General features: G+C 37.5%; 1 long non-coding RNA gene across 1 annotated transcript in view; it reads right to left on the bottom strand.

The window, feature by feature from the left end:
- LOC311585727 overlaps nucleotides 1-26,699 on the bottom strand; it is a 485,117-nt gene that overhangs the window by 187,019 nt on the left and 271,399 nt on the right. The window lies entirely within an intron of this gene.

Below are 26,699 nucleotides of genomic sequence, written 5' to 3'. Positions count from 1 at the left end.
GTAGCAGTTCTGGCACCATGAGTTTCAGGCGATAGTGTCTGTCTCTTAAAGCCTCTTCCTTATTAATATTTATTCTTGGTCAGACTGGTGAATCTTTGAATGACTCCAGACCGATAATACCCCAATAGATCCTCACTGGGTATATAAACCACATTTCGGAGTAGGACCCTTGCCCAGCAGAAAACAAGGCCAACACTAATGAACTCAGTGGTAATTTTAGAGGGCATTTACTCATTTATTTAACACACTGCTTAGTCTGGGACTTTCCATTCCCTTACACATATTTTTCTTATATATTATGTAACCTGCTTTTATTTGTATCAATTTTCTATGTATGCAAACGTGTGTCTTTGTGTCTGTATGTGCTTCTTGTACTTTTCCTTTGGTTCCTTTTTAAAAACAGCTTCTTTCGTCCTATTCTGTTTGTTATTTGCTTGTTTATTGAACATTTGTTTTCTAATGCCAGAGAAAATGAAAGTGTGGGTTTGGGTGGGTGGGAAAGAGTGGAGGATCTGGGAGGAGTTGAGGAAGAGGAAATTGGAAACCTCAACTAAAAAAAAAAAGAAGAGGGAATCTATTACTATATATAAAGTGAAAATGCTGAGCATTAATAATTCAATGCACATGATGTGTCTCTTTCTAACCATTTCTTGAAGACTGAAGACTTCAACAGAACTGAACAAACCTGCCTGTCTTCTTTGTAAGTGCTTGTGACTTGTGCAAATAACACTTGAACGGACCTAGAGAAACAATATCATTTCTTTAGAAGTTAAATCATATACTCAAACCAAATGGCTATAGTGATAGTCCTACTTTGATCATGAATAGAAACAGATCAAGTGGAAGCTTCTGGTTTCTTTAAAAATTCAGCTGTGTTACGTGATGTTTTGCTAGGACCTGTCTTGTGTGAGTGGTGTGACCTTTGGCCAGTTGAAAACGTCTGTGGGCAGACTATGAGAAGAGAGTCTAAAGAGAAGCCTACAGACAGCGCAGAATCTCTTGCATTGCTACACCTTGCAATGGTTCACATCAGTTCCTTGGTCTTCATTCTTTGAGGCTTCACTTCGTGGAGAAAAGTGCTCCAGAGAACTTCTCCTGGCTTGCTGGCTGAGTCAACTGACTTGTATCCATTTGGCAGAGCTTTAAGACCATTCCACTGCTACTGACTCATGTTGCAGTTGGGTGTTTTCTATCTGACTGCACTGCTGGTATCCTGACAAGGAAGAGTGGAGTGGTCCCGAGGAACTACATCTAAAAAGGTACAAATTCCCAGTCCCTGTGAACCTTCATTCTCTCCTACCTCTGGTCAGTGGATTGGAAGGAAGGGAGAAACATTTCAGAACCATAAATAAAGCCGGTTTTTGAAAAATCTAACCCTACATGAACAGACATTTGAGTTGATCAGGCATAAGACAGTTGTGGTGACATTTAAAATAATGGGTCCTTGTATAAAGAATTAGCTACTAAAGCGACTGAGCCAATAATATTCTAATGGCCCAAAGACCTGTCCTTGCATTCTCCTTGCTTCTGATTTGATCAGCAGAAGCTGGAAATGGAAATATGGAGATGAAGAATAATTATCAACTTATGCAGTGAGGGAATGAATGACAACAAAAAGAAACAAACACATGAATAAACAAAAATCCAAACACATTGTAGATCAAAGAAAACATAACTTTTTAGACTTCTATCAGCTCATAGCTCTGGCTTATAAGCTTTGACATAATCCTAGTGCTCATGCTCAGTTCATACTTCACACACACACACACACACACACACACACACACACACACAGAGAGAGAGAGAGAGAGAGAGAGAGAAAGAGAGAGAGAGAGAGAGAGAGAGAGAGAGAGAGAGAGAGAGAGAGAGAGAGAGAGACAAGGCCATCCTTTTAGATACCCATATGGGTGAGCAGTTGCAGAGGCAATGTAATTCCTTTTTTACAAGATGTGAACTTAAGTATGGTCATGATGCAGCATAAGAGTTATACATGGAGGAGTGTGCACATCATATCACTTTACATTCCATTGTAAAGGCTCTGAAAATTTCAATTTTTTTTTTTTTTTTTTTTTTTTTTTTTTTTTGGTTTAGGTTCATACCAAATCCAGTAACAGGTACACAGTGCTTGTTTCTAAGATAAAGGCCAAGATTGATGCCAAGTCTTACTTCATGTTTAAAACTATTACTGGTGGGCACAATGGATGCCTTTCTGCTAATATATTGACGTGTATTAATCAAACAAAAGTAGTACAGGGGGCAGCAGTAGATTGTGTTCTATACATCTAATTCAAGAAAATCATCTTGGTTTAACCAGAAGCATCAAAAAGAAAGGCACAAATCAAACCATACTTATTTCCATTTTCAATCAATAACAAGGCCCTTATGGCTCCTACATCTACCCTTCAGAAAGGGACTGGTCATTGTAATTGAAGAAGCTAGCTAGGAGCCCAGTGTGCCTGCTGCCCCGTTTGGCGTTCTTCAGCTTCCCTGGGTGGTACTGCTAGGTTCCTGAGTGCCACTAGCTGCATGGGCTGCTGAACTCTCCTGAATGCTCAGAAATGTGATAGCCCAAGGCAGCCACAACAGGTCATGGGGAAAAATCTGTTACAAAAATGTCAGGCATCATAGGCCCTTCATTATCATGGCTCACTAGGCAAGTGTCAATGGATGTGTTCCTGTCACACAATGTCTTGCGTGTTCATCATGATGTAATGACCATGAGAGCTCACAGAAAATATGTAATATATATATGCACATATATGTGTGTGTGTGTGTGTGTATGTGTATGTGTTTGTGTGTGCTCACATGTGCACACTAACATGCCCAGGCATGAGGTTCTGAGTGTTTTTATTATTATTATTTTTCTTGCAAGTGGTTATTTTAATGAGAACATTTCAAGTCTGGTATGTACCTGGCTGTTCTCCAGAAATTAAACACATCAGTTTGTTTCAGTAAAATTCCTCCAGAGCCCTCCACGAAGATACAAACTATTTTAAGTTATACTTAAGGGAATACTGTATTTTAAATCTCCTCTGTGGCACACAAAGTATTTTAAACCAGTTTTGCTCTCTTCAGTAGCACAAGCAATTTACCTTAATAGTTTTTTTTTTTTTTACCCTTTTCAGTAGTCTGGCGCATCCCTCTTGCTGGTGTTTACCATTTGAATAATCACATCTGATTTTGACTTGTGATAGTTTTATATGAAAAATGAAAAGATTGCACAGAGAGCTCATTCCTTTTCCTCCCCCGCAAAACCACTGAGTCTTTCTATTACTTCTTTTTGCCTGAAAAAAAAAAGTTACCATGCAATTTTCAAAACAAATAATCCCATTTGTTTTTTAAATTCACACTACTTTTACTAAATTAGTCTTAATTTTTAACCAGATGTTGAGAATACTCTTTTAGGTGGTGTTTGCAACTTCTATTCTTTCACTGCCTCCTAGGCTGTCATGGTTTTAACAGTTTGCTATAACGTATATATGTAGAGTATATATTTATTTATTTGTATTATGTGGTTTGTTTAGTTTATAAAGGTATTGTGACAATCACAAGCTGAAAACTTAAAACAAAAGCAATATATTCTTCAAAGTTCGATAACCAGACCTGAGACCACAGGGTGGTAGCTGGACCAGTGCCCTGCTGAGCATCTTTGGGCAGAAACCTTCCTGGCTTCATCATGGAACTTGCTGGCTCTGAGCATTTCTAGGCTTACAAATGTTCAATATCTATCTCTTTCTTCACACAGCTTTCTCCTTTAGCCCTCATCTTTCCCATCCCTTTCTGCCTTTCATTGGAGTACCCCTACATCCAGGATTCTTCTTTCTTGAGATCCTTATGGTACTCACCTCTGTAAAGACCCCAATGCTAAATACCATCTCATTCTCATATCTTTAGGTGGATACAATCAAACCAGGACTGGTGAATTTAATTGTTTTAGGGTTCAAATCTATTGTGTTAGTTAGGTGACTGTTGCTGTGATGAAACACCACGACCAAAGCAACTTGGAGAGGAAAGGGTTTATTTGGCATAGGCTTCCATATTGCAGCTCATCATCAAAGGAAGTCAAGGAACGAACTCAAGAGGGGATAGACGCTGGAAGCAGGACCTGATGCAGGGCCATGAGGGATGCTGCTTACTGGCTTGATCCTCATGGATTGCTTCGTCTGCATTCTTATAGAACTCAGGACCAACAGGCAAGGTTGGTCCGCTCATAATGGGCTGAGCCCTCTACCCTTAATCACTAATTAAGGAAATGCCCTACAAGGCTTGCCTGCCCACGCCTAATCTCATAGAGAGGTATTTTCTCAATTGAGGCTCCTTTCTCTCTGATGACTCTAAGTCATGTTAAAGTAAAGTAAAACTAGTCAGTATAGTTATCCTGCTTCTTTTGTACATTTTCTTCCTATTAAAATGTTTGTCTTGGGCTGGAGAGATGGCTCAGAGGTTAAGAGCACTGGCTGCTCTGCCAAAGGTCCTGAGTTCAAATCCCAGCAACTACTTGGTGGCTCACAACCATCCATAATCAGATCTGGTGTCCTCTTCTGGCCTGCAGGTATACATATAAGCAGAACACTGTATACATAATAAATAAATAAATAAATAAATAAATAAATAAATAAATCTTTAAAAAATGTTTGTCTTTTTTTTTTATCCAAATTTACCCTGCCTCCAAGATGTGCAAGGGGTAAATATATAGCAGAGATTGAGGAAATGCCCAAGCAATACATAGCCCAACCTGAGACCCAACCCATGGGAGAGAGAGTGAAGCCCTGCCACCTTTAATGGCACACTGCTATTCTTGCAGATAGGATCTGAGAGCTATCCTCTGAGAGGCTCCACCCAGCAGCAGATCAAAACAGATGCTGAAACTTGCAGCCAAATCTTTTCGATGCATATGTGGAAAAGTGGGGGAGGGGGCATGGATAGAAGGATCTGAAGGGACAGGAGTTGCACAAGAAGACCAACAGAGCCGGCTAACCAGGGCCCAGAGGGACTTGCAGAGGCTGAAGCACCAATAAAGGACCATGCATAGACTCAATGTGGGTCCCACACACAGAGGTAGCGGATGAGCAGCTCAGGCTTCATAAGGCTCCCCTAGCAAGGGGGAGCAGGAGCTGTCTCTGACATGGACTCTGTTGCCTGCTTTTGTGATCACTTCCCCTGGCAAGTAGGGCTGTCCTTAGTCCTGAAGCAACTTGATGAGCTGATCTGGGTGGGTGGGGTGCTCCGGGTGGGAGTGCTCCCCTTTTCTGAGAAATAGGGGAGAGAGGATGAGGGAAAGAGGGACGGAAGGAGGGATCAGAAAGAGAGGAAGGAGACAGACGGCTACACTCTGAATGTAAAGCGAATAAATTAATTAATTAAAAACAAAATATTTGTTTTATAACACCTGTAAATCATATTAAGAAAGGATTCTGAGTATTTTCTGAAGAAGCTTCAATTGTACTCAGCGGAAAATAATTCAGTAAAAATGTCACAGCTATGCAATTTCGAAGTTGTATTTTGTTGTGCCCTAAATAATGCCATTCAACAATTACATTTACGAAGGAGATTTAAATTCACATCTAGCATTAGTTGGTTAACAAAACTATTATTACAATTTAAAATTTCACATAGATATCAGATCTACAGAGCATGTGTCCTGGCTATGGAGAGAGTGAAGAAAGAGCTTTAAATATGTTATGTGACTCACATTGTTTGGGGGACATTTATCTTCCCCTGGTTGACAGTTCTGTTTCAGACAGTTTGTAGTCAATATTCTTTTTTTTTTCTCTATGATAAAATAGTCTTATACTAACAATTAAAAAAATAAACATTCTTTACAAGTCTCAACATCATTTATAGGCTGGAAATGATTCTTCCTGTTTTACTATCATCTTTCTACCTTGATTTAATGAGATAAGGTGGCAATTAGCCAGAATTTGCATAACATCTACTGTGGCTCTGATCATTTATGTGTTCATGTTCTGAAAGATACAGTGTCCCCACACTTTATTACACACAAGGGAATAAACCATGAGTAAATCATGTTGCCTATCCTCAACAGATTATAAAAGATATAGCCAAGAAGAAATAATGATTGAACTGCTAACTGGTAAGAGATATGGTAGAGGTATGCTCAAAGAGGGGAGAGAACATTGACAAAAATCAGACTGAGAAAATCAGAGTTTCCAAGCAGAATGGAATGTTTCATCAACACGCTCTGTGAAAAAGAAGACTGATTCTCCCTCTTTTGGAAGCTACTGACTGGCTGTATTTCTTCACCTAGGCTTCAGACCTTGTGAAATTTGTCCTCTCTGGGTTGAGATGCCAACGGCTGGTGTCACTGTGCAGGTTTTGTCTAGGGGTCCATACTGTTAACATTGTATAATGCACCTTTCCTGCCGTGTCTGGAAAACATTACTTAGCAGCAGACATCCTGATTCTCTAATGCTTACAATCTTTCTGCCCTGTGGTAACTTTCCCTGAGTCATAACTATAGACAGTTTGTTGTATGAAGTATTAATTGAGGGACTAGTCCTATGATAAGTGTTAGCCCTAAACACATCTTCACATGGGAAATGCTAAATGATCTCCAGATGCTGTATGTATGTGCAGGGACATGTGTGTAATACATGTGCATGTGTGTAACCATAATGATTTTCAAGAAAATAAACAATTCCTGAGAGGGTCAAAGGGGTACATGATTACTTGTAGGGGGATGGGGGGATGGAGAGATAAAAATGATATAAATACAGTGTTCCCATATGAAATTATCAAAGAAGGAGCTTTAATATAAAAGGGAAAGGAGAACAATGTTCCACATGGCGAGGCAACGGAAGTGAAGGTCTAAATACCCTAGAGATTCGGAGGCAGCTGAGGTATGGAGAAGGGATGGGAGGTAAGGCATCTGTTAGAAGATGTGGCTAAATTTCACTCGGGAGCTTCAAAATGGCATGCCCCATCTTCTGGCAAGAGCAAGAGTGTATGAGTGGGAGTATTGTCAACCAGGCGAGACACATGGAAACCAAAGCACCTTGGATGTAAGACATGACGACAAGCACTGAAACATCTGCAGGGTTTTCTCAAGGGAGGTTTTCGGATTAGAGATGAAGCGTTGGAGCTACGTTTGGTGTAACATTTGTGCAACAGGGAAGGATAACAATTAGGACCTCATGTGTGACTTGGGCAGCTGATCTCACGGTGGAGGACATTATGAAGAGGAGGAGAACTTAAGAGCAGGACAATTCTGAGGGGAGGGGGACACCTCATGAGAAATAATAGCTACGGAAATATTTACTTCTTTGTTCTTTTTCGAAGACCAGGTTAGGCAAAAGTTGAATGCTGTGGATCTGAGGCTCAGAAGAGAACTACATCGTTGGGATTAGCAATACAGAAATGGTAGAATATGTACAAAGAGATAGGAACCCAGGAGAATTGCAGCTCAAGAGTTGATACGGAGATATATTACTGACACGTATCATGTTTATTGGAGGAGGTTGCACATTACCTTAACTCTTACTTTTAACATTTTGGCATCGGCAAGAGGTCTCAGTTGGCAAAGGTCCTTGCTGACGAGCCTACTGACTGCAGTTTTATCCATGGGGTCTATGGGGATTGGACCTTGAAGAAAGTCTACTCGTACACAATGGCCTCTGACCTTCACACGCACAGCTTTTCAATCTTGTCTGCACACTCACATCTATATAAACACATACAGAATAAAATATACACCAAAATAAAGTTTTACTTATCTACAAATATTTACAAACCTGTGGTTTGAAATGGAGAGTGGAACATTCCAGGGAGGGATTCAGGTTTTGTGTTAAACAGAACAGGTCTCATGAACGAGGCTTGCCAACGAAAGCCCAGAGAGAAACAGGAGGGAAAGCCATGAAGAAGAGAGCCTGGAAGAGCATGTAAGTCATCCCATGTCAAAGGAAATAAAGTAAAGATACAAAACATGAGCACTAACTAGTCTTATTGCTATATGCAGAATATTTTTACAAATCGAAATGACAGAGTAAAGAGTTCAGTGGTAATATAATACAATGACCTGGGATTTGATTTGCAATATGTTAGGACGGTGGGCACCGAAGCAAATACAGTAAAAGGCTAGCAACGAAATGAACATGTTTTTGCAATTAATTACTCTAAATTTATTCGAGTTTGATAATTTTCATCATGTAAACACTACACTAATTAAAAAAATGAAAGTTTCCATAATCACTCTCGAGTATATCAGATCCCGATTTCCCCAAACCTAATCAAATCTGGCCTCTTGGATGCATCTCTAGTCCACACACAGGATTCTCTGTGGTAACTAAGCACTAACCTCAGGTGAATCATTATGCCTTCCCCTGTGGGCTACTTAATGGTCTTCAATATGATTGAGTTTCTAGTTTTTGTAGCCATTCACTTCCTGCTAGGGAAATCTCAGGGGGAGGGTGTCCAGAGACTGATGCACCAACCAGGGACCATGTATGGATGGACTCGACCTAGGCCCCTTACACATAAGTAGACCATAGGTAGCTTGGCCATCATGTGGGTCCTCTAGAAGGGGATGAGGCCTGTTTCTGACATGGACCCTATTGCCTGCTTTTCCATTATTTCCCCTTGGTGGGCCTACATCACCAAGGCAACAGGCGATGAAGATTCACAAAGTACTGGACTTGATGTGCTAATGAGTTGGTTGTGTGGGGGCTCCCTTTATCTGAGGACAGGGGATGGATAGGAGGATGAAGGAGGGAAGATGGAAACTGGAGGAGAGTAGGGAAGGGGCTACAGCTGGGATGTAAAGTAAGCCAATTAATTAATTTTAAAAAATCCAGGTTTTCCTATAGAACATTAGCTTTACTGTGGATTTTTATATTCATATTTTTAGTAAATAGTTTTGGAAACTAAGCATCCCTAGTTTTATTGATAAAATCTGAAAGAATAACATTTTAGTTAGGCATTTAAAATATTAGTTAAAATATTTGGTTGTGAGCCTATCTTTTAATGGCTGAGCCATCACAGAGACTGAAGCAAAGAGCATAGGGTCAACATGGGTCTACAGCAGGCCCTCTGTATATATGATATAGCTATTATCTTAGTACTTTTATGGGACGTTTGACTATGAGAATGGGTGTGTCGCTGGCTCCTTTGGCAGCTTTTAGGACCTTTTTCCTCCTGTTGGGTTGCTGTGTTCAAAGTTGGATAGGAAATTTTTTTTTACTTCATTTTATTATATTTCATTTGATCATGCTTGGTTGTGATTTCTTAGAAATCTGTTCTTTTCTAATGAGATGCAGAAAGGGAGTGGACCTGGAGGGGAGGGTCATAGAGGAGGAGCTAAGAGGAATAGAGGGATGGGAAATTATAGTCAGGATATATTGTATGAGTAAAGCACCAAATTCAACCCATAAAAATTATTTTTAAAAAAGAAGAGATCACAGTCAACAAAATCAGTTGTAAAGTTTCATCTGTCAATGTACACATGGCTCAGTTTTGATGTTATATAGTCACACATTTCACCACTGACATTGTCTTCTCACCAAGATTTATTGAATTCATATGGTTTTATGGAACATGTTCACTGCTTGAAAAGAATTTGTAGAATGCAGTTATATTCATCTCTTTTGACTTAAATAAAAAATCCAATTCTCTCTGTCTCTCTGTCTGTCTTCTGTCTGTCTGTCTGTCTGTCTCTGTGTGTGTGTTGTGAGTGTGTGTACTGTGTACAGAGAACAGCAGCCTACAGGAGTGGCTTCTTTCCTTCTACAGTATTGCTGTGTTGGTCCCAAGATTTAATGTGGGTGTTAGGCATGGTAGCGAGTGTCGTTTCCCATTTCTCCATCTGGTTAGCTCTCCCAGAATTATTCCAAATCACTCCTTTTTAGTATACTATAATATTGAAGATTAATTACTTAAAAAGAATATTAGATATACTTTATCAGTACAGTTAAATGGGTTTTGAAATATGTACATTTTTTATGTATTTATATTGTAGGTGGACAAAGTGTCTGGAACTTGAATGAGTTCAATTTTGTGTGGGGATGATTATCTGATACTATAATTTATAGTGGCACAAAATGTATACAACAGTTTAATACTATTCTGATTCAAATGTCATTGGAAAGCCTTAACTTGACTACAAATACTTCAAATGATAAACATATTAGTAAATAGAAATAATTAACATTACTTGAAGTTTGAGTCTTGCCAAGACAGAGAAAGTCTTCATAGGTTATCCTAACAATGGTCATACTTTGCTTCCCAGGCACCAGATGTTGCTTCATTGATGGAAATATGATCTTCATGAGAAACCAGTTCTATATTCTGAAATACTTTGAAAAGGTGGCATTTTGAAATGTTTGTCCCTCCTATGTTGAATAGCATCTTTTTACAGCCTGTGAATGTGTCAGCTTGGCATTGGAATATGTAAATGATTCTCTGCTTTCTAGCATAAAGATATACACAAAGAAAGACAAGACTTTTTTTTTCCTTTTGCAAATAGCAATGTTTATGGCAGATTGCCAAAACTCACAGAAGCATGTTATCACACTGTCAGAAGGCATTGTGCCACTGAGGAAAGAGAACAGGTTTAGGTATTGTATAGAGTAATTGTGGTGTAGGTATTCCAATTGATAAAAGAGTAGAAATTTTGGCATTACATCAATAAGCAGTATAATTAAGGTAATAGGTAGCATGGCATCTAATCAAGTTACTTACTGTAGTACCAGTGTGGGTTAAATGACTTCAACATTCTCAGAATACTAATTACTATTACCTTCAGAATTTTATAACATGCAATATATTTAACAATCTAACATAGCCAGATAATTACTATTGTGCTAATAAATAAAAATAGCTATTATTCAAGAAACTGCTGCTAGCTTCCATGGTTTACTTGAAAACATTCTGCAGTTCTGAGCCACTACAGTGATTAAGGGACATCGATGGTCATCAAAAGTGTAACTGCGTAAACTGGTGTTTTATATTTGAAGCAATATCTTATGAAATCTTCTGCAGTTATCACCTGTATTTATATCCTGGGTTTTTAGATGATACATCTCCTCAAAAGATGCTACCTCCCCACCCCCCTACCCTCTATCCCCCCACCCGCACCAACCCCACCACCAGGCCTGCACAAATGAAGTGCTAGCATAGTACAACTCTGAGCACAGATGTCTAAATTCAAAGACTTCCATGATAAAACATAAGACTTGGACAATTAGTGCTCCAAGTCAAGTTTTCCTTCTTGAGTTTAACCTCCGATGATGCTTTCATGCCTCATTTCATTCTGTACATTTGACTGCTGGCAATTCAGACCAGCCCTGGATGACAAGCATTGTTCCCCCTCCAACTCCCAGATTAGTTCCACCTGAGATTTCTAGAATGGCCCTTATCATTCATAACTTTACCAACATCCTCCACATGAGTAGCTCTCTTCTCTCAGAAGATGAAGTCTTCCTCCATCCTCCTGATTTTAATTCGAGCCTCCTTCAGACCCATGATTAACAGCCCTATGAGGACAACACTAACATCTTATCAGTGCAGTTCCCTTGTTTCAAACCTATGTTACAGTGCTCCACTTCCTGGTACCAATTTCTATCTTTGTCTTGTCTGACAAAATAACTATAAAATGTGACTGACTGAGTTATTCAAATATGAGAAAATATTTTCTCACAGTCTGGGTGCTGGCAATGTGAAGACTAAGGGGTCAACTTCTTCAGATCTTAGTAGATATTTTCTCCTTGTGTATCTGATGGCCAACTTCTATGTCATAAATGGCCTTTCCTCAGTTTGAGTGTGAGAAGAGAGACTCCCCTAAAAAAGGCAAAAAGCTCCATAACCAGAGTTCCAACATTATGAACTGATTAGCTACTAAAGGACTCATCTGCAAACACACACACATACACACACACACACACACACACACACACACACACACAAATACCTGAGTATTGGGGTTTTAACATACGAGCTTCAGAAAAAGTGGCACAATTTGATTGATTTACAGGCTCAGCATAAACAAAAGTGATATGCTGATAGATTAGATAAAGAGATGGTGTGCATAAATTACTTGGAAGAAATTCACTTTAAGAATATGAGTACAATGAAAAAATGCACAAATGAGCAATTCCAAGAAATAATAAAAGACACACACATGAGAGAAGGGGAGAGAGAGAGAGAGAGACAGAGACAGAGACATAGACAGACAGAGAGATAGAGATAGATAGATAGATAGATAGACAGACAGACAGACAGACACTAAAAGACTATACCAGTAAGAGGCAAAATGATATGTCAAAACTAATAAAATAGAGACAAAAGATATAATTATGAATGTCTATCAGTCAAGAAGATATTACATTATCTATCTGTCATATATCTATATTAAGTACATTAGGTCCTAAATATTTATTGAAACTGTAACATAACTAAAGGCTTCGTAAAAGATCCATACAAACAGAAGTCTTTACTATTTTATTTTTAGTAATAGGAAAATAAGTCAGAAAAGACAACGAACAAGGAGAGATCTTGATTATTACTGTACACTGAGCTAAAACATACCATATCCAAATAGAAAGTCTTACATGCTTCTGCAATGTACGTAGCTCACTCTCAAGGGTAGAGAATATGTTAAATCATATAAAATGATGATTGATGCCAAAAAGAGAATGAGATCATACCAAGAATCCTTTCTGATCCAAAAGGAAACATGAAAATGGCAAAGTATAAAAACAAACCTTGGATTCGGCCACATTCTTAAGCAGTTGTTTATAGATGAAAGCACATATACAAAGTGCCTTCAGACAAAAGAAACGAAAAGCCAGCATGAAAAATAATCCAGCCAGGAAATGTGGCATCTAGAGGAGAATTTACAGCTGAAAGTATTTACATGAAACAAATGAAGGCACGTGTGGTGATGTGTCCCTGAAATAACAGCACAGGAGAGGGAATGATGGCAGCCTAACAGGTTTATAGGTAAGTAGACTGAACTGGGATTAAAAAAAAAAAAAGCACAGAAAATGAGTGTTAATCCTAACCTCATATCTTTAATTTGATAAATTCAATTTGGGTCTCCTATATAAACTGGGAAATAAGAAGCCGACCACTGGGAAGAGTTGCCTTCAAGAGAAGAGACTATAAAGCATAGGTACTAGGAAGGTAGAGATGGAGAACATTCCAGAACAGTTTAAGTAGGGAGAGAGGAAGAAAGGAAAATAAAGGTGAAGATTAAACAAAATGAAAAAGGCGTATAAGAGCTACCACATTAAACCAAATGTAGAAACATAATTAAGCAACAACGACAAAAAAAAAAAAAAAAAAAAAAAAAAGGATTTTAAACAGAAATCTCTTGTATGGCTGGAAAAAGCTGTGCATTAGTCAAACAAAAGCCCAGTGTCAGTGGGATGGATGTCTTCTCATAACTTATTGGTCAGGGAGAATGGCTGTAACAACATGGGTTCTTTCTCTTATTCTCAATTGCTCACTAGCACTAGATAAGCCCCCCTCCTGAAGATACTATACACTTGCAACAGTAGCATCTCCTGTTTTAAAGGTAACCAATCACTCTAGGACAGCATTTGACACTCATTCCATAGCAATGAATGAATGTCGGTTTCTGTTAACCTCACTAAAAACCAGTGGCAAGGGGGGGTTATAGGCCCTGAGGGGGTAGGTGGAAATTAAAAACTTGGTTCAACCACTTTGACACAACATTAAACTGAATCTAAATATGGATGTTTGTGCACAGGTGTGTCTGCTCTTCTCATCCATAACCAGATAAGCCACTTTCTAGGGAGTTTCTGTGAAAGCAGTTATGACTGCACAGGGTGCTTAGAATACATGACTAAAGAGTGCTCAGTGCTACACGAGACATTTATAAAGTCTTCTATAAGGTTCAGGAAACACTGTGGAAGAGGGTGCAGAAATAATTTAAGAGCTAACGTATAGATTAAAGGCTGTGAAATGTCAGCTTGTAGGCAAGACACAGCTATTGCAATCATAAATCCTCAGCAGCTATGGATGCCTGCTCTGAGAGTGCCAAGGAATGGCCAGTTTCTCAGTTAGGTATTTGTAGAGGAGAGACTCAGAGGCCATAATCTTCACTCATAAACTCTTTATTCAGGGAGAAGAGTCATTCATACATTTGGGTCTTCGGTGCTGACCACACCAGCCTCTGTTAGACAAGTCCAACCCAGTGGTCATGCAGAGGCTCCTGGCTAAAGTAAACGCTCACAAAACAAAAGCAAAAGTTTTGACTATATGAAAGAGACTGGTAAGGAGAAGACTGGGGAGATAAGAGAACTTGTGGGAGAAACAATCAGAATGTGTTACACGTATGTATTAAATTATATAAGAATAATCTGAATTAATTAAAAAGATTCCTTATAGTATAGGTGAAAACAGTTCATACATAAAGCGGTAAGCTGAAATACAAAGAAACAAAAAAAGGGATAACCATTCAGACCATCTTAGCTTTTTCTCTTCTTTTCTGAAGTCTGATTAATGGTCAACCAGGATCAGATAATAACTTCTGAGACATAATAGTCTACACATTTCAATAGTCTCCAATTTTGAAATATAACCTGGATTATTTTGGAAACTTGAAAGCAGAGAGGCTTTGCTAATGTTAGCATCTAAGGAAGGACCAACAAGTTTATAAGAATTAGGAACTACTGACTTGACTTTTCCATGGGTGTTAAGAAAAAACGATTAATTTTCAATTAAGAACTTGAAGATTATCCAAGTCTTGGGTTTAAATGCAAATTTCAGGCTATTCTCTGGTAATTAACTTACTTTTGTGCACAATGCTAAAAGTAATGAGACTCCATACCTTTAGATTTTATAAGCAAATAACTAAACTTTTATGAAAGCAAATTGTGAGACTTCTAAATGGAAAAAGGAATACTCAAGGCTCATATCACTTTGCTCTTGGAATAGATTCTGCTTTCAATCCACTGCCCCAAATACATATCAAATCAAAGGTTGATTTTGCTACTTTGTTGACTAACTGCAACAAAAATAGTAAAAATAAATGAATTTTATTCTCAGTTCTGTATGGAATTATGTGCATATGATCAGTGTAAAAATATGCCAAAATACAGTGAACAAGAAGCTCATTTAAACCAATCCTTAAAGGGGATTTCTTGTTTCTATATTCCAGCTTTCCTAGATCTGCCAAAAATAAAAGTAACATAGAACAATAACAGCAAAAGCAATAAAGATGTATAGCTGTCAACAATACATAGATCCCAGGGAACAATGAATGGTCCACGGCCAAGTTCACATTCCAAATCCTATCCACACTTGATTCTGTTAGCACAGACAGAAGAACAATGCAATGAGTTTCTGGCATGTTCACTCTGCAGGATACTTTTCGTATTTTATTCACTTCCTAGAGTTTCTCCTTTGACTCCTAGATCAACAACAGCCAAACATTCAGTTAATTTTTTATCATTCTCCATGCACTTAATTTGTATTGTTTTTTTCGGTCAGAGTAATTTAACTTATCTTAAAGGGGAAATCAAGGGTCACATATTATATTAAGTTAATGGAGAAGTTACTGTGGGTCAGAGACTATGTCAAGTGCTAAGAGGCTGCTAACAGTGAATAGAAATTACATGTGCAAACCTGGGAATTCTAATGGACTAGTGATGGCCTAAGTGAATGAGGTCTCATGAAGTGTTGGACTGTGGTTGAATTATAAGGAGGACTGGAAATAGTACCCTATAATGCTATATATAATCCCTAGGGAAAATTGCCAGGTTCAGGTTTAGATGTAAGTAAGTGTTTGGGAGCTTAGCAATGCTATTTGGAATTTACCAAGAGCTTCAGAACATTCAAAATACTAAAGTGCACGTATAACAGAATGGATGATTGAAAATGAAGCTATTTAGTAGATAGGAATAAAAAATATATAACTTTCATTTCAGCACCAGAAACAAAGAAAATCAAAGCTGGTAGGGTAGGGCCATAAAATAAAAGCTGGTGACCATTAAGTCCAAAGGAGGAATCTGGGTTGAGAATTCTTAAACCAGTGGTTTATGTCTTAATACACACATGGATTAGAAGAGGGAATATGACAAAATCATTCTTCAAAATAAATCTTGCAGTTTTGTTAGGGTGTGGCTTGGAATTTGCATTTGGGGAAATCCTCTATATGATTAGACACACTAGGGCTACCACAGATATTCCCCTTGATAAGCAAAATGCCCTGGTCCCCTGATGAGAGAGTCATATCTTTCCTTTGGGCAGTGCCTCTTCTTTTTTTTTTACTTTATTAATTTATTCTTGTTACATCTCAATGGTTATCCCATCCCTTGTATCCTCCCATTCTTCCCTCCCTCCCATTTTCCCCTTATTCCCCTCCCCTATGACTGTTCCTGAGGGGGATTACCTCCCCCTGTATATGTTCATAGGGTATCAAGTCTCTTCTTGGTAACCTGCTGTCCTTCCTCTGAGTGCCACCAGGTCTCCCCCTCCAGGGGACATGGTCAAAGGTGAGGCACCAGAGTATGTGAGAAAGTAATATCCCACTCTCCATTCTACTGTGGAGAGTGTTCTGTCCATTGTCTAGATCTCAACATAAAACCAGAGACACTAAGTCACTTAGAAGAAAAAGTGGGGAAGAGTCTGGAACATATTGGCACAGGAGACAACTTCCTGAACAGAACACCAACAGCCCAGACATTAATGTCAACAATTAATAAATGGGACCTCATGAAGCTGAGAAGCTTCTGTAAGGCAGGAGACACTGTCAAGAGAACAAAGCGACAGTGCCTCTTCTATTTCAAAAATCTTTCCCATTTGATACAGTAATGGCAGCAACTAGGACTTGCCACAACTTAAAGATTAGATATGTCTCAGCCCCTGTGCTTCTCAACAAGGACTTAGAGTGTAAAAGACTTGTAAATGGAATCTATGCAGAAATCTACACACAGAATATAGCTCTCAAGAGAAGTGGTGTGGCCTTAATACTTTGAACTGAACAGATTTCTGAATGCCAAATGAACCCAAACCAAATTTCACCCCCTTGCCCTTTGTGGTTAAAATGTTGACCTATGTGGAAACTTCTTTGATAAGTATACTTTTTCTTTTCTATTCTTTTTATAATCTATTTTATAGGTATCTTGCTTCTGTGCATTTTAGCAAAGTGTTTAAAAATTTTCCCTTCTCAAAAATGTAGACCTCAATCTAGCCAATAGACAGGACATTCTCCACAGTTGAGTAGAGTGTGGGGTCTGATTTTCACACGAACTCTGGTGCCCCATATTTGACCACATCCCCTGGATGGGGAGGCCTGGTGGCACTCAGAGGAAGGAGAGCAGGCTACCAAGAAGAGATTTGATACCCTATGGGCATATACAGGGGGAGGAGGTCCCCCTCAGTCACAGTCATAGGGGAGGGGAGTAAGGGGAGAATGGGAGGGAGGGAGGAATGGGAGGATACAAGGGATGGGATAACCATTGAGATGTAATATGAATAAATTAATAAAATATTTTTTAAAATGTAGACCTTTCTCAGTATGTTAGCAAACTATTATCACTTGTAATTATGTTGCATATTGGTGTTTGTGATTCCCTGGATGCTTTTTAATTTGATGGATTTGCCATATCAATAGTACCTCACAGACCCTCACAGTTCAAAAATATTGAAAAAATTTTAAGGATTGATTCACATAGAAAATGTCACACTCCATAATGTCATATTCAAAATCTCTATCAGATGTGAGCAACATCTATCAAGGCACCTATTATAATTAAACTCATGAATTCCCTTACCTATCAAGAATTCTTAAATTATTCCTGTCTCTACACCTTAATGTAATTAGAATATCTATAAGTATGTCAGAAATTTGAATATATAACATATATGCAAATTCATGCAATTTTTCTATATCTTTTGTCTCCTGTCTTATCATTAAAATTGGTGTCTAAATTAGTCATCATTGTCAAGTTTTTGAATTGTCCCACTATTCTGAAAACTAGTAAAGGCCTCATGAATATTTAATAGGTTAGATTACATATATGAGTATCAAACTAAATATTAATATAATAATTACTAAGTGTTATAGGGGATTTGTCATAGGGACAGGTAATTTAAATTTCACTTTTGCCCTATCTGTCACTCAGAGCTTTTCAGAGTGAAATGCTTTTCAATGATGCTATATTTACAAAATATTTTAAAGAATTTTCTCTTTTTGAATCTGGGCAATCTCAGTCAAAATGATCTTTTCTAGTTCCATCCATTTGTTTGCAAATTTCATGATTTCCTTGTTTTTGATAGCTGAGTAGTATTCCACTGTGTAAATATACCACAGTATATGAATTCATTCTTTGGTTGAGGGACACGTAGATTGTTTCCAGTGTCTTTTGCTTTACAGAAGATTTCTGGTTTCATGAGGTCACTTTTTATTATTTGTTCATCTTAGAGCCTGAGCTGTTGGTTTTCTGTTCAGGGAGCTGTCTCCTATACCAAAGAGTTCAAGACACATGTTATATACTCGACATTGATGTCCTTTGAGAGACTTTACCCAATGAGGGATTGGGACAGATGTGGAGAATTGCAGTAGGAATCTGGGCTGATCACTGAGAGTCCTATGGAAAAGTGGGGGAATGGAAGGACCTGGAGGGGTCAGAAGATCTGTAACAAGACCATTAAGGCCAGATCTGGACCCAGGGGTGACTGCACAAATTGATGTACCAAGCAAGGAAAATGTATGCAGATAGCCTAGACCCCTTGTTCAGATGTAGCCAATGGACAGCTCATTCTCTATGTGTGTGGAGGATGAAGACTGCTTCTGACATGAATCTGGTCCCAGCAGTTTGATCACTTCCCCTTGGCTGGGAGGCCTTGTGGGCCCACAGAGGAAGGGGATACAGGCAGTCCTGATGAGACATGATAGGCTATGGTCCGATGGTGGGGGAGGAGCCCCTCAGCCTTCCCACCCATCAGTGGACTAGGGAAAGAGAATAGGGCAGAAGGAGAGAGGGTGGATATCACATCCTCATATGAGCAAGGAGGTAACAATTGAGATAAAATATGTTAGTAAAAAACAAACAAAAATAATGAATATCTATAGCTCAATTTGATATCTATTTATCCAGTGTTTACCACTGCTTGTAGAATCCATGGTTTGTGAAAATATTAGGGATATAAGAACTACAAGAAGGAATTATATTAGCAAGTAAATCTGTATATACAAAGGACTTGAGCATCAAGTTATTTCTGGGGTAAGGTGAAAATTGCCAAAGTATGTAATACACTTTGAAGAAATTATCTTTGCTGAATATCATCTTTGTTTGTACAACATATAAATACCAAATAAAATGTATTTGTCCACAGATTTCAAATCACAGAGGTGATGGAAGTATGTTATTTGTTTGCAAATAAAAGTGGCATTTTGGAGAAGAGGGAGAAAAAACTTCTCTTGCTACTAAATTATATTTGAATGAGTTTGCTATATATATTTTAAGACTTGAAGTGAAATATTCATACTCCACAAACAAGATTAAGCATAGGATAACAGTATATACTTGTCTCTATTGAATCAGCATATTTAGAGTAATAAATGCCCAGCATCAACTAAATAAGAGGTTGATTCTAAATACCTGTTGAGTTTGCATTGTCTGAAACATCTGGGCCAAATAGAGTTTCAGATTATTGTATGTTTGAAATGGTATTAAAGAATTTGTCCATGTACATAATTATATCTTTTGAGGGTGGACTAATGTCCATAAAAAAGAGTTGAAGTTCACTTCATCCAAATAGTCTCAGAGAAACACTCTGTATTAATTGTAGCTTATCTGCCCTGAGGGTGACATATATACGAAGTATGGGCATGGCATTCTACTCATGATGTAATCTCAATACTCAGGAGTTTATGGTTTATGAAAGAATTTTATTTTATATTTTTGGTTTAAGGATGCTAAAACTGCTATGGAAACCTCTGTGTCACAATTTGACCGTTCCTGTGATGACACCTGTTTTATGTTAGGAAAATAAAATTGCCATGATAAAAATTTATAAACATTATTATAAATTGGGATATCATTGAAAACTTCAGACAGTTTCTTTATTAAAATAACTTTGTTCTAGGCACTGCAAGGCTAAGATAAATTAAATGCCGACTGGTTATACTAGTAGCCTGAGTCCCCACTGATCAAAGTATTTCTCTTTACTATGTAATTCTCATGTGCTACCTAAAGGCCTGTTGAAATCAATAGAACATATTCATGTTGAGAAGGACTGATTCAAAATTCTGGAATGGCTATGGCTTTGTTAAAACATGCCTTGGTAATTCCGTTAACCTTTGACATCTCCTCATAACTTTTGTTTTATTTGTAACCATCATATGGAAATCTTCAACTCAATGGCATTTGCTGTTATTTAAATAAATCTCACTTTTTTGTAAGCATAAAATATTCGATTGCTCAAAAGAAGTGTTGCTTCTTGATAAGAGAGAAAACGTCACTGACAAATGTTACTATATTTACTCTAGACTCTTTTTTTTAAAAGCAATTGTAGGTAATAGACACATGACAAAATTTGAAGCGTTGAAATGGATTCACCATTTATCATTAGTATAAATACATTCATAGATAGCCTATTTTCTCAGAAGAGCTGAGGAAAGATTGTCAGGAACATCAGAATACTCAATTTATAATGAGAATAATAAAGTAAATTCTAATGGCCTCCCAACATTACTAGGAGAATTTCTACAAAACTGAAGGAACCACAAAAAGAAAAATAAGCAAAAATAAAAAAGAATTCCTATAAGGGATGAAAAATTAGTATAAATTATATATGTATGTATGTATATACATGCACACACACCTTGGGACTTGATAAAATAAAATCAGGCTGAACAAAACTAAATCTTATTTTCCAACTATTAAAAAATATGTTCATGTCATCTCACATAAAGATGGCTACAAGAATTCTTCATTAAAAACAGAGCAAAAGCCAACAGGTTTATTTCTACAGTTAATAGTTAAGTGAATTAATAATTTATTCAGATACTGATTTTACAGAAATATAATTAAACTGAATGGTTGCTTGTACTTACATATAATTTTGTGATTAACAGTATGTATAACAAAGAATTTCATCATTGTTAGATAATTTTTGGGACAGAAGCTTGATGCTTTTTGTTTAGTGCCTGGATATATTTTATATCTGTCAACAATAAAAATTATGCTTACATAGTCTTCCTATAAATCATTTGTATATATGTCTTATCATCTTCTGCTTTGGAAATGACCTGTGGAAACAGAGTCTTTGTGGGTATAATCAATGACCCGAAGACATTATTAACTTTGGTTAGGATACTCGTTAAACCCAAGCCTGGTATCATAAATCAGGATAGAGGAATGAAACATAGGAAACCAGATTATTGAGGACACAGTAAATTAGAATTTTGGGTTCATATACATTTGACCAATAATCAAATGGAAATGAGAAAGCTAAGTAATTTGACCAAAGTCAATATACATCTGAATGTAAAAGTAAAAACTGGCAAAGTTCCACTTCAGGTCCTCATCTCACAAACACACACACACACACACACACGCACGCACGCACGCACGCACGCACGCACACACACACACACACACACACACACACAGTGCTTTTAGAGTAATCTACATAGAAACTATGATCCTCATTGGGTATCCTACAATCTGTGCCTTTGTGAAAGTTCATAAACAAGATAAGCTTTTAGAATTAATAAGCATGCCTGATAAGAGAATGAATTAAAAGGTAGATGTATGAATCCAAGAAATCAACAATCATATCACATGAATAAAAATAAATAGAAGTGATCAATGACTCAAGAACTTTCCTAACAAATGATGTATAAGAAGAATGTCAAATATTATAGTGATGTTACTCCAAGGCAAAGTGAAGATCACGCTCATGCATTTAAAAAACATTGAAAAGATACACCAGCTATGTCAGTCACAACACTTTGATTTACAGATATACTACAATGCTAAGCTAAGGACCAACAGGTAAGGTAGGTGTGTGTGTGTGTGTGTGTGTGTGTGTGTGTGTGTGTGTGTGTGTATGTATGTGGAGGGGAGATAGAACACAACCTAATTCTAAAATCTGGGAGGCTAAGTCAGGCAGATCTCTGTGAGTTTCAGGCTAGCCTGGCCTACAAAGCAAGTCCTAGACAGCCAGGGCTACACAGAGAAACACTGTCTCAACACCCCTCCCCAAAGTTAATAATAGTCAAGAAAGATTTGCTTTACTGGAGAGCAAGGCTGATTATAAGTCCACTAACTATAACTAAGGCACTCTGGCACTGGTGTGAGGGTCACATGAATCAGCTGAACAGTATGAAGAAATTAAGAGACCTAATTTTCAACAAAGAGGTCATTTATTACACACAGGGTATTGCAGACTAGTGATTAAGATGTGTGTGTGTGTGTGTGTGTATGTGTGTATGTATGTATGTATGTATGAGTATATTTAATGCTAGAGTTTATTCTTTTTATTTTTTGCTCTGTACTTTCATTTTTTATTCATTAATTTATTAAGATTAAAATTAAATTGTTCTCCCATCACTTGTATCCTCCCATTCCTCCCTCTTTCCCACTCCCACCCTATTCCCCTACCCTAGGTTCATGATCGAGGGGCATCTCCTCCCCCACTTTACAGTCACAGGCATGAACTCTCATGCCCCATACTTGATGATCTCCCCTTGGTGAGTTTATTCTTTTTAAAAATTTATTATTATTATTATTATTATTATTATTATTATTATTATTATTAACTTTACATATACATTTATATTATTACACATATATACAACAAACTACATACAGCAAGAAGGACCATGAAACAATTAGGAATTTTATAAAGGTTACATTCATAGTGGTTTCCCTATTTGTATTAGGCAGCCTTGGGGAAAGCATCTTTCCTATCTTAGTGAGTCTACAACCCTGAATGCAAATCAGTATCTATCATAGCTCATCTCTAGCAACCTAAAACTACTATCTAGACCTAAAAACATCATAACCTTTAAACAACTAAGCTTAATTGTAAAACTAAGCTATCTGGTCTTCAATTTTTTCCTTCTCAAGTGTGCATTTTCTTAATAAAATACTACACATATTTAAGGGTAATATAATTACTAAGCAGAAGGGAGTGATGATATCTTTGCCCACCTATGTCATCGCTGGAATACTACTTGTATCTTGAAGGAGAAATGCTGAGGGCTAGCAGACGCAGTAGTTTGTGGATCAAGGCAGAGACTAGTAAAGGGGCTGTAAAGCAAGGATTCACTAGCAAAGAAAAAAGTGATGCATACCTGTAACCCCAGTGCTAGGGGAGGCAGAAGCAGGCAGATTGCTGTGAGTTGGAGGCCAGCCTAGTCTACAAAATGAGTCCAGACAGCCAAGGCTACACAGAGAAACCCTATCTCAAAAAACCAAAATAAATAAATAAATAAATAAATAAATAAATAAAAACATAAATAAATAAAAGTTTTTCTAAGCAGCATACTGCTAAACAACTGATGTGATCAGACAGATGGAGTTTTCCTCATCAGAAAAGACAACCAATGACGGAGGCTGTGGAGTCCTTTTCCCTGAAGAAGAAAGGCTCAAATACCCAAATCACCCCATCTCCACAGCTGCCAGGAAGGATGTGTACGTCATCGTTAGTCTCACTGATATTTCTCTTTAGGCATTCCGATCTGTACTTGGGAGGAAGAATGAGGTGCCAGTTTTGAGTGTGTAGTAAAGCCCTTTGTGGTGCAGTAAGATTTTCTCCTACATACTCTCTGATTACATAATCAGCAAAACAGCAGAAACATGTTCTGTTGATCTTTGTTTCCTCTGTCTTCTTCCACCTGTTGAGCTTAATTCTTGTGCCCAAAGCCATTCAGAAACATCATGACACATTCAGTACCCACATCTTCTCTCATCCACTTGCCCTAATGGAGGCTTTGTGTTCTATCTGTTGAGTTTATAGTGGGGAAACTTAGTCCATCCATTTAGACCAACTGCTCAAGGCCAGATGGACTAACTTGTGACGCTCATATGATCACTATGCAGTTCAAAGAGTTAAAACTTGTTGAGTGTAAGTAAATATCAGTCAAGAAAAATTATTACAAGAGTAGGTTATTGTTCTTGTTTTGATTATTCCAAGAACAGAATAAATATTATCAAGTTAAAATGAAATAACAGTATGTACCTCCTTGACAAACTATTTTATTTCAGTAACAGAAGTCTGAACCACATGAAAACAGGAGCTAGATTTGTTTAAACATAATAGATCCTAAGCAAGTTGTGTTTAAATGGACATAAGCCTTAAATTTGTTTTTATGTAATGGAAGTTGTATCAGAATCTTCCATGTACTATGTATAAACAATAGTTGACATCTCTGTAAACAGTTGGAATAGATTACATGATCAATATTAAATGAAACATACTATTTAAGGAGCATGGAACAAGGCTAGGTAGAAGCGCTCTGACACTGCATCCATGCTATCTATAAAATGACAGTTGTAATGAAGGGACAGGATTGAGTCTCTGAGTCACTTGCAAAGCTGTGAGAACTTTATTACCTATTTCAAGTCAACTGTGATTTTGTGAAGTGAAGCCCACTTAGATATTTCCTTAGTTAGATTCCCTGGCATTACATTTAATGGAATTCTTTTTGGATACTGATTAAAAAGACTTAATAAATACTTTGGGCTTTTGATCTTTAACCTCATTCTAATCCATGCTAAATCACCGCTTTGGAAATTCTATTTCATATCTTCTTACATGAAACCATCAAACATCCGTTCTGCCGAGCGCCATAAAACAGGGCTCAGCTGATGGAAGCCTTTATCTTTCTCACTTCTCGTGCCTTACTGACCAGGTACGGGAGCACAGCTAAACTGTGGTTTATAGATTATATAAGAGGCAAGAACTGCTCAATTGACAAGATCAACAATATTGACTATATGAAAGCAAGTGTAAACTTTTCCTTTGATCCAGGTTTGATCTAGCATGCCTGTGCAACAACGAAAGAGTGCTCTGCAAATCTCCAGTCTAACACAAAGGGAAGGTAATTGTATCTACAGAATGCGTGACCAGGCTTCCACAGGCAGATGAATAAATGAGATCAGGTAAAGGTTAGGCAATACTACAGTTAGCTGAATAGCCTTAGGCTGGCAGCTCATCTTCCCTAGGAGGAAACATTTAAAACTAACCAACCACCAAATAGAACTTTAAAGAAAAGACACTTTGCTTGGAGCATGGTTGGATAATATGAATATGATTTTAATAGCTATTTCTAATTAATGCATGGCAGTTGATTGCTTTAGAAAGGGATAATATTATATAGGTTATATATAAAATATACAAATGCATATTGAATGTCAATTGGTTTACTAATAATTTCTACCCAATTACTCCTCCATATCCCCAAAAGGGTATTAATGTTTCATAAATGCTCCTCTTTGAGTTGTTTTCAAATAGCATTCATGATTATGATATATTAATTGTTTAGAAAATGTATCTGTGGCCAAATTACAAGAAAGAGAAAACAACTTAGGCTCAATACTGAACCAAGACTTTTCTTTTCCTGATATAAGGCTCAGAGATAAAAACTGAATTCTGAATGATGTTTTTCCTTAAACTGTCATTTAAGTCTGAAGAATTTCTAATGGTTTATGTGTGAAGAGCTACAATGAGCATCACACTGTAGTGAGAGTTTTGGAATTTTTCTTTAAAAACACAGAAATATTATAAGAATATGTTTTCATTTTAGTTCCAGGTGGGGGAATATAGTGCTGCTTTGCAGCAGCTGACTATGATTTGCCTCATGCTCTGGCAGGGGAATAATTTTGCCAGGTGCAGATAGTTTTTGCAATCCTGTGATGGTTGAAATTCTGGGGGCTTTTCGGAAGGTGCGTAAAAGGTAAGGGCCCTGAAAGGCAGGGTGGGTTGTTGATGACTTGTTGGTTGGTTGTCAGCTGCTGCTGCTCCCAGTTTGTTATGTAATCATGTGCTAAGCAGAAGCAACAACAAGAAGAAATTAGATATCCTGAAGGTGAAGATCAGCCTTTCCCCAAGGAACTTGATGCCCTTAATCAGCAGGAAGTTGTCTAACGATAAAGGTTACCCATCTCTGACCCCTGACTCTCTTTAGGGATCTCTTTCCTTTCCTAGCTATCCTTTTCTCTCTCTCTCTCTCTCTCTCTCTCTCTCTCTCTCGTGTGTGTGTGTGTGTGTGTGTGTGTGTGTGTACTCTCAGTTTCCATTTTGCCCATTACGTTATTGTAGATCATTGATTTTATTCAATACAGTGAAGAACTAAATCATAGTTAAGAAATGATATACAAGACTATACATATTCAATACTGAATATCAGCTTTGTTGTCACAGTGGGATTTGAACATAATATTTTTCACTGTAGGAATATTTTCCAAAGAGAAGAATCTTAATGATAATTGAGATAAAAAGGCAGTTTGTGAATAGTTAGATCCTCTTCATTTAAGTCAACAAAATGTCTAGTGACAGATTATTTGGCTAAAATTGCACAGAGTAATTCAAAGGCCATAGACTAAGAAGAGATTTTATAGATTAAAAATGCATTTCCAATTTCATATTTATGCATAAATATGGTTACCTGGAAATACAGACATTTAGCATAGTAATCTTAGTTATATGTACCTTTGTAGCAAGGTTACTGCATTTAGACTTCATTTGAAACATTCTAGAAATTG

Source organism: Acomys minous (genome assembly GCF_964271855.1).
Source record: "Acomys minous genome assembly, chromosome: 16".
NCBI lineage: Eukaryota > Metazoa > Chordata > Mammalia > Rodentia > Muridae > Acomys > Acomys minous.
Note: the sequence above shows the minus strand (reverse complement) of the source record. Positions and strands in the feature narration are given on the sequence as shown.